Below are 437 nucleotides of genomic sequence, written 5' to 3' on the forward strand. Positions count from 1 at the left end.
CTTGTCCCTCTGACCCGCTGACCAGCCTGACCTCGGTCTGCTCGGCCGGCCCATCCTCCCTCTCCTCGCCGACGCCGCTGTCACGACTCAACTTTCGCACTTTCTCCTGCTTGGCGGAGGCGGCGGGGCAGCTGCAGTGCCAGGGCGGCGCAGTGTTCTGGCACTGGGAGACTTGCGCGGGCGTGCGGCAGCGAGTGCAAGCGGTGCCAAACTGCCGTTGGGTGGGGTAGGCGGCGTCGCCGGAACACTCGCGCTCATTTGCCAAGTCCGAGAATCCAGTGGCGCTACCCTGGGCCCCCGGGGCATGTTGGCGCCCCTCCGTGGCAGGGCGCCGACGGCGCTGCGCCGCGACACGAGGCCTTCTGACAGCCGCACGAGGACGAGGATGGGCACGGTGAGGTAGAGGGGAGCGTCGGGGCGTGCCTGCCCGAGGAAGC

General features: G+C 70.0%; 1 protein-coding gene across 1 annotated transcript in view; it reads right to left on the minus strand.

Moving 5' to 3' along the window:
• LOC119587743 (NAD(+) hydrolase sarm1-like) overlaps positions 1-437 on the minus strand; it is a gene marked incomplete at its 5' end in the record, with an annotated part of 59,539 nt that overhangs the window by 7,330 nt on the left and 51,772 nt on the right.

This window comes from Penaeus monodon, chromosome 23, assembly GCF_015228065.2.
Source record: "Penaeus monodon isolate SGIC_2016 chromosome 23, NSTDA_Pmon_1, whole genome shotgun sequence".
NCBI lineage: Eukaryota > Metazoa > Arthropoda > Malacostraca > Decapoda > Penaeidae > Penaeus > Penaeus monodon.